Source organism: Lepidothrix coronata, unplaced genomic scaffold (genome assembly GCF_001604755.1).
Source record: "Lepidothrix coronata isolate B3197 unplaced genomic scaffold, Lepidothrix_coronata-1.0 Scaffold107, whole genome shotgun sequence".
Taxonomy (NCBI): Eukaryota; Metazoa; Chordata; class Aves; order Passeriformes; family Pipridae; genus Lepidothrix; species Lepidothrix coronata.
Genome location: NW_016690287.1, coordinates 2,988,673 through 3,002,331, shown reverse-complemented (window position 1 = coordinate 3,002,331; position 13,659 = coordinate 2,988,673). Strand labels below are relative to the sequence as shown.

The window sequence follows — 13,659 nt, the reverse complement described above, 5'->3', positions numbered from 1 at the left end:
AGGCTGTTGTATTTCCATTTAGGTGTGATGTTGTTTAGTATGTTGTAGACTAGTAGTTTATCTTGTTAATTTCAATTTTGTTAACTGCAATAATTAAAGGCAATTGTGTTGATTCTGGCACTGTTTCATCTAGTGGAAAATAATTTTTTCCTGTTTAGCATGGACACTTCATGTATCTGATGGTAAAAAGTGACTGAGTGGAAAATCCCACCCACAGTATTTTAATGGACCAAAAGAAAGTAATTACACTTTTCAGCCCTGGGAAAGAAAATGTAGTGCAAGACACTTATATGTTACATGTATGTTTTTATATAAATTCCCTGCTCTCCAGAAGCTTTTGGTGATTATACACTCTACCGTCCTGCTCATCAGTCTTTTGGTAATGTAGGTTCATGTGTTGTACCATCAGTGTTGCCCTTATATATCCTTACCATAACAGAGCTGATCCTTGTGTTCAGTATTACTTGTTATTTAATGCTTGGTGTATGTAGGCAGCAATAAGACTCTCAGTCTTCTGTGACTGGTCTGGTTATAGTACCAGTGTTTGTCTAAGCCCAGAAAAAAATTGTTCATAACACTTCTCATGAGATTTTAGGAGTTTGCTGCTTTTTATCTTTTTTTTTTTTTTTTTTTTTTCCTTGAAAAGCATTAAAATATGTACAGGGTAAATCATTGACTCTGTTTCTATGAATCTGGCCCCTGGTCAGTGTTCCACTGCGTTGATGTCCTGGGTAGGACACATCATGTATTCAGCTCTGATCATGATTAACTGGCTAAGTGTGAACCTTGTGCAAAGTAACAGAAGGTGGATCTGCCATCACATGAGCCTTTAGAAGTAAGTTTTCATCTGAATGGTTTTGGGTTAGCTTGAGAGACAGATCCAAGTTTAATGCAGAATTTGCGTCTTTTTATATCCAGCACTTTTACTTTCATTTTCCCTGCCAATAAATTTGATGAGGCTTGACTTCTTTATAGGACTCCATGGCACATTTTTAAACTGTTCTTTTGTGACTTGAAGTTATATTTTCAAACGTGTGCTTGTATAGGCTTCTCTGTTGCATCTTTCATCCCCTTTTCTAGATGTCTCCCTGTACATGTCAGACACTTCATCAGTTCTATGACTTCATGTACCTTCATGTAGCGCTGGTAACCCAGGATATTTAACAAGTCTGCATCTATCTTGTCAACACCAGTCGTGCTTTGGACTAGGCCAAAGATAGATGGCTGTGAGTGACTGCAACAGAAGAGTGCCATCCCACTGCCTAAACTTTGCCTCCCTTTGGACCTGACAGTGCCATTGTCCCAGGAATAAGGACAAGGGGAATATTATCTCCCTGTGACCATTGGAGAACACATTTCCAAAGAAGTTTCTGGCTGCATTAAATATGATATCATCTTAGCATCTTTGCAAGACCTGTCACTCCAGAAACTTGCAATGCATTGAGGTTTCTTTTTGGTCGTCTTGCTGTGAGCTCTCTGTTCATGAAGACTTTCGTCAAGATGATTCATCTTGAATCCACTGTGTGTTGTCCTCTGTGTGGTTTTGGTAGGGTATTGCACTATGATTGGCAGGGTTACCTGAGTGGTGACAGTATGATAAGATCGATCTGATCACGTGACTCGGGTTTGTGTGGTCACTATCAGCACCTCATGATGCTTGTGTGCTCTTTTTGAACATTAGGAAGCTGCATGGCTTTAACCAGTAATAACTGGTTAAACTGGTAATAACTGTAATAGCCAGTAATAACTGATACAACTCAGTTGTACTCTGTCAAATTCTCCTTGTTCTCTTCACGTACTGCCAAGTAATACATGCAGTTTTATAGCCATCTTCCAGCTTATATAATATGTCTGGGTCTGTGTACTATATTGCACTGTAATATATATGACATATATATGTATATATACACCTTTCCAAGCTTTGTAGTCTGGCCAAAACAGTATTGCAATGTGGATTGGCTGGTGGCTTGTTGGGTTGGATGTAGTGAATAGAGATTGACCATGTGAGGCAGTGCTCTTCCCTACAGACTGTCAGTCAGGTTTGGCAGTGTTGTCTCAAGTTGAAGTAGCAGGCAAATACTTGCTGGACTTGAAGTAAGTGACTGACACTGGTATCTTCTGTTTTTAAAGAACATTTAACTATTAGGGGTAAAATGAAGACAGAAAGTGTTAAAAGATATGATTTCCCTCTGCTGTGGTGGTTTTCAGTTCACATAGGAACTGTAGTTGACCCTGACTGCAATTAGTCTGGATTAAAATTTGGACACTGCAGTCCACATGCATGGAAAAAAATAGAGAAATAAATTCCTTTGTGAGAGCTGATTTTTGCAGAAATGCCTTTTGGTTGAAGTACTACATGCATTTTACAAAGTTCATGTACCTCTGCTGTTTATTTTAAGAGATCTGAATTTATTTGGTGTAGATTTATTTCAATTATCTAATCAGAAGCAGACACATAACTTCTTAGGCTATCAAAGGTATTCAGGAATGTATGACAAGTTTCAAAGGAATGCATAAGATCTTGCTACACATCTTACTATACATTTTTGTAGAGAAGAGTTAATTAAATTTTCCCTTTCTGCCCAGAAATTACTTTTAGGCTAAATTAAATATGTGGGGTTCTAAGGCTTTTGAGTGTTCTCTCTTCTTGCTTTAGCCTTGTGACTGATTAAACAGCCAAATGCTTATCTGGATCAAAGAAGTAATAAGCAAAGGGGCATCCTTAGGCCACTTATCAGTTGAAAACAATTTTAACTGTCAGGTATCCAATTTTCAAAGCATATAGCCTGCCAAATGGATTAAGCAGTGAGGACTATGTATAATAGTGTTTATTTGCAGTGAAGAAACTTCCAGGGGGAAAGAAGTGCAGTTTCCTAGAGAATATTTCTGCAGGCATGGGTTTGCTGGGGAACAAAAGGATTGTACCACCCTTGTGAGTCCTGCTTGGTGTGGCATGTGGTCCCAGTCATATGAGACATGAATTACCTTGTTATAGTACAGCCTTCTTCCCTGCTTCCATATTGGGAATTCAGCTTATTCTTGGGTTAACTCCTGTGGAGACTTAATTTATGATCACTCGCTGGGAGGGGAAAAAAAAAAAAAGCTGTAGTTATCTGAATACACAGCATTCAAGTATGTTTTCAGGGACAATATATCAAGTTATTAGTCTTCATAATTTAGATAAGAACATGTACTTTCTTAGGAAAGACAAGGCACAGTGTCTGTACCACATTAATTCTTGACACAGTGTAACCCCATGTGATAAAGTACCTTGATAGTGCAACAAGGAGCGAATTAGAAATGCCCAGGAAGATGTATGATGCCATTCGTAAAACATAGAGATTTATGTATGACATTAACATCTCTAAGGTGGCAGAAACAGAATTGTACTGCTAAAGCTGCATAAACGGTTTTTTTTTTTTCCTTCCCTCCAGATGCAGTAACAAAGAGACGTCAGAGAAAGGGTTATTTAACGGGAAAAGCACTGCCTACAATTTGACAGACCAATTTTTTCATGTGTATCCTCTGGGTAAATGATTAGGATTCAAATTTTTGAAATCTATGGTTGATGGCCATAATGATAGTGGCATCTTGGGGGTTGTTAAATGCAAGAGTTGAGTCGCCTTTTCTTGATGTTCAGGTATGTTTTTACCTGCTGGGAATGCTTATGTACATCATGGGTAAGAGTTAAGCAGAAGGAAAGGCCCTAGAGGAGCAGGACTGGCCAACAGCAAGCACTAAGCATAGAGGTCTTCTGAAATCCACTTATTGAGCTCTTTCACACCAGTGCCAGGAAACAGATGAATGTTAACTCTGCTGAGTCATCTCTTGTGTGGTACACTTCATCTCCCATAGTTGCATATCGAGGGGTATAAGAGAGCTGGCTGAGTGAGCCCTTTGCTGTTTTGTACTGGCTATTGCTGCTGTGAATTACTCTTGTTGGTTTTGTCACGCCCTGTCAGGCTGTGTTTTGCATGCACATAGAGCTGGGACAGCAGTGGGGCATCCTCATTCAGCCATGGGGCAATCCTGTTCCTCCTGCCAAGGGGAAGATTTCGTTGTCTCGGATTCATTATGTTACAGAGAGATGGAGCCACATTTATAATCCTTGCACAGCCCTGAAATTTGAAAATGTCCTATTGCCTGTTGGGAGTTTCTTGCTGTACAAAGTGAATTCGGTTCAGCAACAACTCGTTTTTTCAAAAATTCTTTTTTAACAATGCAGGAAGTTCTTAGTTGTTGAGAGCCAGTGTGAAAGACAGCAGTCAGTCTGTGTCATCTTAAAAGTGGAGAAGAAAAACTGTCATTGTGCACTGAGTATGGGAAACTCGAGGAACAGCTCAATTTATAAGTAGAGAAAGGAAGTTTCTCTTGATCAGACCATCAGTGTGTAATAAACTGACGGGGTAATAAACTGATGATGTAATAATTATCTATTGAAATTGGGTTTTCCTCCTCTTTAAATGAACTGTTAGCATTTATATATAAATAGAAGTTCTGCTGTTTTTGAGGTAAGACAGTTTAATTTTGATACAAGGTATTGATCTTTTGGGGAAAGTCACCTGATGCTATGGTAGGTGTGTAACATAATGAAGATTTTTTTTGGAACAGTTAGCAAATGTCCCCAGAAATTTGGGGATCAGAAGTTAAAGCTGACCACATCCTTTCAAGGAGATGGTTAGTTTGCTGAAGGAAAAAAAGAAACATGCAAGTATAATCTGGCATTCAAATATGGAGTCCTTTTATATTTGGTGAAATGTCATTAATAATAATATGTTACATGTAAAAACACTTTTCATCTAAAAGGTCTCCAAGATCTTTTCAAAAGTACCAAAGCTCATTGAAAGTATCATTTGGATTACACAGATTGAGGCGTAGTGAGCCTGAAGATTTTGTTTTAATTTACATTTGAAATGGGACAGGGAAAATTAGAAACCTGATTGAGGACTAGTAGGCTAGCTACCTGACAATCTTTTGGGGTCTTTGTCTGTCAGATGGAAAACAACACTGACATATGCAACTTCTGCATACAGAGGGAGTACAGAGAAGTTGACAAATGTCAGAGATGCTGACTTTCCACTTTTTGACGCGTTTTTCATTTTTATGAGGAAGGTTGACCAGAAACAGCTCCACAGTGCAAACTCTTTACTGTTTAGGGATTTGTCAGTTCCATTTTATTGTTCATGGCATAATTTTTTTAATCTTGTAGTTTAAAATGAAACAAAACCTCACTTTTATGATGTGTGAGCATATATTTCACCCTGATTTTCATAACTTCCATTGGAAAGAAGTCCTCCAAGGGGCTGTAGTCAGGTTAATAGAGTTGGAGTTCGAGGCTCCACAGAGCAGGGAAGTCCTTTAGCTCTGTTTCATAGCATGGATGCTTCTGGCTACTTTACAGAAACAAAGATGAAAGGGTGTCATTTGGTAGCACTTGTTTTCAGTAGTCACACGATGAAGGGCCTGATGGAAAGTCTTCAGTGAGTTTTTGATCAGATTGTGAAACAGTTTACCTATGAAACACCACAGAATTTAGATTTAAGAATAGATTTTGTTGGAGACCAGGCTCTATATACATATAAAAAGTCTTCAAAAATACAGTTGGAATAGGTGTTTGTGATTGGTTTAAAATCAAGAAATGAAACTGTTGTAGTGATTTCTAAGAAAGTGAAAGTTAGCATGTAAGGAAACAGATGCTGAGGTTTTGGCCCTGTCAAAGTTGATGACGAAGCTTCTCTTTCTATCCAGGTGTAGTTTGTCCTCAGATTTGGCAGACTCACTGATTTTTGGGCTGTTGACTGTTTTTAACAATAATCTCTGGCCAAAATACACCAGCTTTCTGGATGTCCAGTATCCTAGGCTACTAGATATCTGTAAATTCTGTATGAATTTTTAGTTCATAAATGTGGAGTGTTTTCATTCTACATCCTAAGTATGCCTGATGCTTCGGTTTGATTCAAATTGAATGCTATGTAAATCAGTACAGTAGACAGTAATTCTACTAGAGAAACACTTCAGACCTACTTATTTTTACTTCTCATTGTTGGCAGATAGGAGAAGTTGTAGTGGTTTCATCAAAACTCATTATTCTTCTGGAATAAAATGGACCAGTTAAATAAAAATCTTGACCCGATCACAATGAGTGTGCAAGCATAATATAAAAAGTCCTCAAACAACCTTGTTAAGTTCACATTTTATACTGTCACACAATCATGGGATGTAAAACAATCGTCTGGCTCTTGTAGTAGATCAAAGTTGTGTTTGCTCTTTCATATTTCTCCTTAATTTGTCAAGTGGCACTAATTGTAAGCTTAGCGGGGGAGTCATGTCTTCTGTCTCACATATCAGTTTTTAACCAAAATTAAACGCGTCCTTTGAAGTGCTAAAGGTGAGACCTGTTCTGACACACATCCTTACTTTTTTCTGTATTGAAAATTTGTTTCTATGCTTGGGTTACTTCCTCTTTTATGTGTGTGTAATAAGCCAAATAATGATGATCTGTGTGCTGTGCTTGCCTGATATTCACATGAGATGGGAATTGAATTCTGTGGAAGGTTGAGCTGCAGGATCCAAGCTGGGCTGTGTGCTTTCCCCATACTCCATAAATGGTCAGGAGTAGTTCCTTCGAGTGGAAGCAACTTCTTTGGTGTAAATCTTGTCTGCACTGTCAGGACCCTACTGGAAAATGTTTCTATTAGCTCAGATCTGTCTGATGCTTGTGACATGGATTGTTGGGTGACCCATGAGTAACATCACTGTAATCAAAGAAGATTTTCAATAGTTCATTTGTTTCTTTTCTTTTATGCTGGTCCTCAAATGTCAGCCTGACTTGTCACAGATCTGACAACATAGTCCTGTCCTGCATGTTAAAACAAAGGTGGTTCGTTGAATATATTTTTCCACAGACTTTTTTTCCTCAGTATTTCCGCAATGTTTTGCTTTCTTTGTGTGCCTTTGACATAAAAACATGAAACTGAAAACTTTAGTGAGAATTATTTGTTGGGGAACTGGCAAAGCAACCGTTTATTTGAGATACTGTATCGAGCTCTCTTTTGGGGCAAATGTTGTTACAGTCAATATCTTGGAGTTTAGAAAATTCCCTATACACTGATGCCAGTTTATATGGCTTTGGACTCTGTTCGTCTTTCCCAGACTGAGGCTATCTACCTGCAGAAAGTAGATGATTATTCTGAATGACTTTTTACCCTGTGTAGCTCCAAGATGTTAAATAGCTTTCTTACTACTTAGTTTTAAACAAATCTTTAAAAGATACCTTCCTTCTATAGTAAAAAAAGGCATTGCAATCAAGCTCAGGCATTGCTTTTTCTGTGTTGATCTCAAAGATCTTTACAAAGTAGTTTGGCGTTGTTTTCCCTTTTGCCACTGACAAACTGAAGCACAAAAAAGAATTACTCATGAGACAGCACCAAACTGGAGGTGATGCCAGCCAAGTGCTCTGCCACTGTGTCATGCTGTGCTTTGAATAGCACTAATCTCACTGTCCAGCTAGCACCAAACATGTTACTAAAACCATTGAAAATATTCTTCATCAAGAAGATGGATGGGATATGAAAACAGAAAAAATACTATTAAAAATGGTTGATGGCGTCATAGAGCCATAGCAATCTTTTGAAAAATCCAGCAGAGGGTAGAATTAGATTAACTTCTTAAAAGAGACTCAAGTAATAGCATAACTCATGCTCTGTCACACGGCATTTTAGCATGCACAAGTGAGCCAGACAACTGTGTTATTTTAACCCATATTCAACATTCCTATCAGGAAATCTGCTCAAAGGGCCCCACATCCATATCTTGTGTGGTACTATCATTAAATCTCTTTTTTTGCTATCGCCTGGAATTTCATTATGAACCATTAGTGATGTAATACTAAACCTATGGAATCTTAAACGTGTCTTAAAATCTATGAAATAAACTAGACTCCTAACAAATGAAAAAGATGCAGTATTTTTTGTTGGTACTGCATTTTTTCAATTGGCTCATTATAATTTTTTCCCAAGCATATTTCAACTAAAATGTCTTAAAATAAACTTGCTTCAGTAGATATATTTTCTGATAAATGTTGTTTCTCTTTGCTTCTCTCTTCTGTTTCCAAGACACAATTAGCTGGTTCATTTAAATACAAAATATGTGTTATATGTTGCCCTTTATTGCATGAAGAGTGTTTGAGTTGCTACTGATTGCTGTAGGAGCCTGTCTTTGGATTTTTCATGGAATTGTGGGATTCTGTGAGAGTCTCTCTCTATTCTGAGATTTCCCAATGTTTCATTAATAAGCTATGTGAACTATACCAATCTCAAACAGAGTGAAATTTGCATTTCTGAGAAGCTCCCAGGTTTGTAAAGGAGGGTATGATTCCTGCTATACCTAATGGCAAAAAGGAAAATAGCTTTAAACTCTGACAATGTACCTTTAGTTACACGAATGGACATTGTAGATCTTCTGTGAAATGTTTAACTAGCACAGAATCATGCTTCTATTAGGATTAGGAGTGAAAATTGAAAGGTGTGCTTTAAAAGCAGCAGATCTTCAGCAGCCAAACAAGCAAAGAACTGCCTGCTTCTTATCTTTAGTCTGTCAGAGGCACGTGCATGTGTTTCTCTGGAAGTGCTACAGAAGCTGTTCTGTTGGTTTCCAGCATGGAAACAGTGCTGGCTAGAGGTTAAAAAGCAGGAGCCCAGAATGCTCGAGGGGGGGTGGTGTTCAAAGTCCTGCTGACTAGGGGGAGACACTGCCCTTGCAGACCTTCCTTACACTGTGCAAGAATGTGACAAAGGACAGACCACTGGCACGGGAGTGTGTTGGGCATGTTTAGGTTTTTGCTTGGCTGCTGGGATCGATTAGGATCGATTAGCCAGGAGTGATTCACTGCTGGCTCCCTGACTGCCCTGTGTGGGAATGAACTGAGGGCCAGAGAGGGCTCAGCCAGACTGTGAACACCCATTGATGCTCTGTCTTCAGCGTGCTCGCAGTCATATCTCCTTGTCTAGCTGTCTTCCTTGCTCCAGAACAATAAGTTGCTGCCTTATCTTGGATTTTATCTCCAAATGTGTGGCTTTGACAGCTTTGTGACAGTTTTATGCCTTCATATTGCTGACATAACCTTCAGTCCCATCCAACTCTTAGCCTGTCACGAAGTCATGTTGGGTGTACGGTGACAACACAGCTCAGTGCATTGCCCACTTGTAGAACTGTAATTGTCCTCCTGATGTCTATCAGAAGACCTTTGCTGTGAAAACCTATTTTTTTGAACAAAGGGTAAATTGCAGCCGTGTAGCAAAGTCTCTGGCTGGGCAAAATATTGTTTGGCTTGTATTTTATTCCTTACATCAGCACACATTGAAACTCCAGTGAAATAAGTTAGGAAAATGTGGTGAGGTAAAAAATATGTGTTTTATAAATATAGGCTACCAATGGTCAGTTTAAATGTTCAGGGAACACTCACTAGGTCTGCCAGTGTGTACTAAAATTGGAGTAACCTCAGGGACGGGAGCTGAGTGTAGGTAAGGTGTTCAGCATAGTGAGACTGGGTTCTAGAGATCCTTCAGAGCAGATCATGCTTTAAATTCCACTCTTCCTTTGTGAGTCTGATGACAAACTTGTCAAAAATAGTTTCGCAGATTTAAACAATCAAAACCAAACAAAACCTTCCTCCCACAGACCCCTGTCTCCTCAGAGTTTTCTTTGAGCTATAGATTCACTGCTGATATTGGCTTAGGAATGGGCTGGCTGCCCAATACAGTTGTCCCACAAAAATGTACAGAATCTCTATCTTTTAGTCTCCTATAAAGAAAAACATGGAACAAAAATGTCAGAGGGAAAATATAAGTAAAATAGGTCATGACCTTCTTTGCAGTAAATATATGCAGGAATTAAAGGTTCTTCAAAAAGCCATTCTTTTCTAAAATTCTAATACTTATGTTGATGATCGAGTCCAGAACTGATAGAGGCAGTAGGACAGATGGGTGAATGGTGGGAGTGTTAACCAAAAATATCTGATTTTGAAAGAGGGTTCTGTCTGCACATGCAACATTCACACACACATTGTGTTTTTGAATGCTGACAAGGAAACAACAGACAACCTGCCTTACTTTTTTTTTCCTGTTATGTAATGGACTATCACACATTGTCATCAAGGTGTTGTTAACAGAAATCATCAGAAATTCAGCTTCATGTTTGAGTTATGAAGGGGACTAAATGCTGTACTTTGAGCAAGGCTTATGGCTAACTGTGCTTTTTCTCATCACTGGTGAAAAATACTGTGGAAAAACTGTGCTGCTCTATTTCCAGTTAACAGACAAAACTGCTTTAGGTGTCTGTGCTGTTAAAGTAGAAATTCAAAGACTTACTCTAATAGGTAAGGTAAAAGTGTAAAAGAAGTTACCTTGTTATAACAGGTAGAATTATTGCTTTGCCATTTTAATATAATCCTTTCATCAGTCATATATATTTATATAAAAAGCTTGTTAAAAATAACATCTTAAGGGAGATTTTCAAAAGCACACAAGAAGTCTATGAGCTGCAACCTATTACACCTTTCTGTCAAATTTTAGTCTTCAGCCTGGTTCAGCTGTAATAGTTAGGAATTTTCATCTGAGGATGACTACCCTATTGAGCATTTCAATGTGGTTTTCTATATATGTGGTTCTTCACTGTGGGTTGCTTGCTATTAGGGCATCAAGGAGATTCTGCTGTGGTGGTTTTCATGTTGCCTCTTCAGGTAAGAGGCAGAAGATGATATATCTGGTTGCACTGAAAGATATTTTTTGCCATTTGTCTCCTTTAAAATGTCTGCAGCCCAGACCCACTTATTGGATGCCTTTTGATCCTAGGAGCTGAATAAAACCAGACCAAGTAATCCCTGGGAATTTCTGCAACCAGAATTGCTGGGAAACAAGGTAATTCAGCACATCTAGTGCTTTCCTCTGAATCAGCACCATACCAGATAAGGTTTCAATGAGTTTTTTGGCTGCTATTCATGCCTCATGCCCTAAGCCAGGGCTCCAAAGACGTTCAGAAATCCAGGTTTGATTTCTGTAGGTATTCAAATTTTTGTGCCATAATGGGAAGAGTTGTCCTCAGCATTTTGGTCCCCCAAAGGTTATGGTCTTTCATGGCTGTTGCAATGAAGTAAGTAATTTTGTTTCTTTGTTTCTGTTATAGAAAAGAGGACCAAGCTCTTTCCACGAGAATGGAAATAGGTAGCCCTCGTGCCATTGGTTTTTTTTTGCTAGTGCAGGCTCTACCACCTAAGTGTTCCCACATTTAATATCATAGAACAGACCCACCAGGATTGCCCTGATGTGAGAGACTACAGAGCCTCAACCCAATTTCTAATCTGTGTGTAATGTCCTGGCACTGTTACTTACTGATGTGGGAAGGCACCTGTTGTCAGCAGGCCCCCGACTTTGTAAAACGGGATGTGTGTGCAAAATTGTGCAACTCATCTTCCTCAGAGCTCAGGCCTGATTCTGCAGCTCCTGTGCTCGTATCACCTGGGTTGATCTGATATCAGATAACCAGCAGTGTAACAGTGAATGAGATCTCATGTTCAATCATTCATGTCACCGAAATGGCCTAAACCATTAAGAAGTTGTGCTCTAAAATGATCCGGACAACTTATAGGCACTCCAGCTTTTAAGGACTAGCTCAGAAAACTTACAGTTTGGTGGTGGTTTTTTTTGGGTTTTTTTTTGTTTTTTTTTTTTTTTGTTTGTTTGGGTTTTTTTGTTTGTTTGTTTGGTTTTTTTGGTTGGTTTTGTTTTTTTTTTCTTTTGTAATGTGCCATCAGTTTTTATTTTGAGGAAGGGGAGAGAGATAGACAACATAGATTTGGTTATTTTGCTTGGCCTGCAAAGAACTATCATCCTATACCGTGTTTACACAAAGCTTGTTTCAGTATGAAAAAGTAAACTGCAGATCCCAGATTGCTTATTATAGTGGTCAAGTTAAATTGAAGGGCAGGAATTTCTCAGAAATTTATTAGAGTGATGCCTTGTGTTCCAAACTGCGATGACTTTATTTTCTAACAATGATCATTTCGCCCTTCCTACAGAGAACAGAATTTCACAGTGGAAAAGAGCAATAGAAAAACATGATTTAGTTTGCTTATAAAAATGTTCAATGGTCTACTTTTTTGTTTAGAAGTAGCTATCTCTAGTTACAGAGTTATGAAAGAAAGACAGTACTGACTACTTGAAGAGCAAGAGAAAGTTTGTATTTCTGCAGCTGTTTGGGTTTGGTACCCAAACCTCAATTTCCCCAACCTGGTTGATCAGTATGTAAGTAAATATAATGATGAGATGATCTATAGGAAAGATTAAAGAAATAATAAGGTAAATTAATTTGTGTTGCACTTTGGCCTCCTTTAGGAAAGAAGTGCAAGAAATGCAACTTTTCTCTAGGTATGTCACCCAGAGATTGCTTGAGTATGAGCCAAATAGATTAGTTGTATACAAGCTTATTAGTTGATGGTGTCACTTGACTTTGATATTTTGCAGGCTATACGGTATAAAAAAGTATGAAAGTACATCAAAAAGTGGATAAAAAAGCTCCCCTGACTCAATCCTGTCTAGTTGTTAGTATTCACTCATTCATAGTCTTCCATTTCATAGATCATAGAATCATAAAATGGTTTGGGTTGGAAGGGATCTTGGAAATCATCTGGTTGCAACTCCTCTGCCATGTGCAGGGATGCCATTCACTACATCAAGTTGCTCAGGACCCCATTCAACTTGGCCTTGAACACTTCCATGTATAAGGCATCCACAACTCCTCTAGGCAACCTGTTCCAGTTTCCAGTGGTTCACCACCCTCTGAGTAAAGAATTTCTTCTTAGCATATAACTTAAACATGCCCTCTTTCAGTGCAAAACCATTGCCCCTTGTCCTGTCACTATCTGGCCATAACTGGGGAGGCACAATTTACCCTTAGTAAAGCCCTGCAGGCTGTCTTGGGTCATCTCCTTACATAACATATCTTCCAAGAGGATAAGCTCTATAATCCTCCCAGGCACAGGGAAATGAGGCTCACCTGTCTGTAGTTCCCTGGATCTTCCTTTCTCCCCTTTTTATAAATGGGAGCGATATTTCCCTTTTTCCAGTCACCGGTCATTGACTTTGCTCGACCACCATGACTTTTCAAATATGATGGAGGGTGGCTTGGGAACAATGTCAACCAGTTCTCTCAGGACTCAAGATGCATGTCATCAGGTCCCATAGGCAAGTTTCATTACTATTCTGCTTTTAGGAGATAATTCAATTTTTGATAGCTTTGAGGGCACAAAGCTAGAGTTTATGCACCACAAATGTCATTCTAAGTAGGAAATGGTGTGAAATATATTTGTAAATTTTGTTTCAGTGAGGAATCCTTGAAGATATGTGGCAAAATAGATTCAGTTTTGTTTTAGGGTTTTTTTGGTACTGTGCTTTGGACTACAGAGTAAAAAACAGGGCATGAAAGGAAAAAGTGTCCTTAGTCAGGAGTATACCTGTGTGTGTGTGCTTTGGCTTTGCTTTAGCAAATGTGTGCCTAACTTAAAGAAGATGAGTAATCTTGTTTGATTGGTGAGAAGAGTGCTTAAGTACCTTGTGAATGAGAACACTTAGGAATGAGGTGATGTTAAGGTGTCACAGGAAAAAA

General features: G+C 38.7%; 1 long non-coding RNA gene across 1 annotated transcript in view; it reads left to right on the top strand.

The window, feature by feature from the left end:
- LOC108501743 overlaps positions 1-13,659 on the top strand; it is a 40,235-nt gene that overhangs the window by 24,634 nt on the left and 1,942 nt on the right. Inside the window, exon 2 of the long non-coding RNA XR_001876270.1 lies at positions 10,851-10,916. This is a non-coding gene — a long non-coding RNA (uncharacterized LOC108501743). The remainder of the gene's footprint in view (positions 1-10,850; positions 10,917-13,659) is intronic.